This window comes from Galeopterus variegatus, unplaced genomic scaffold (genome assembly GCF_000696425.1).
Source record: "Galeopterus variegatus unplaced genomic scaffold, G_variegatus-3.0.2 Scaffold12348, whole genome shotgun sequence".
NCBI classification, from domain to species: domain Eukaryota; kingdom Metazoa; phylum Chordata; class Mammalia; order Dermoptera; family Cynocephalidae; genus Galeopterus; species Galeopterus variegatus.
In genome coordinates, this window is record NW_007738459.1 from 32,167 (window position 1) to 32,480 (window position 314).

Here is a 314-nt window from a genome sequence, read left to right on the forward strand (position 1 = left end):
AAGAAAGAAAGAAAGAAAGAAAGAAAGAAAGAAAGAAAGAAAGAAAGAAAGAAAGAAAGAAAGAAAGAAAGAAAGAAAGAAAGAAAGAAAGAAAGAAAAGAAGAGAAAACAGGACTTTATCTTACTTTTAAGGCACAATGAAATGTGGATTAAATTTTATCGAAACAGTGTTTACCATACAATGACACTGTAGCTGTGATAAAAGAATGTAATGTCAGAATTATCAGATTAAGCACTCTCCATAATATTCTGAACTGACAGGAGAGCAATAGTCAGAAAATTTAAATTGTAATCCTTCATCACAGCAGAGTTTC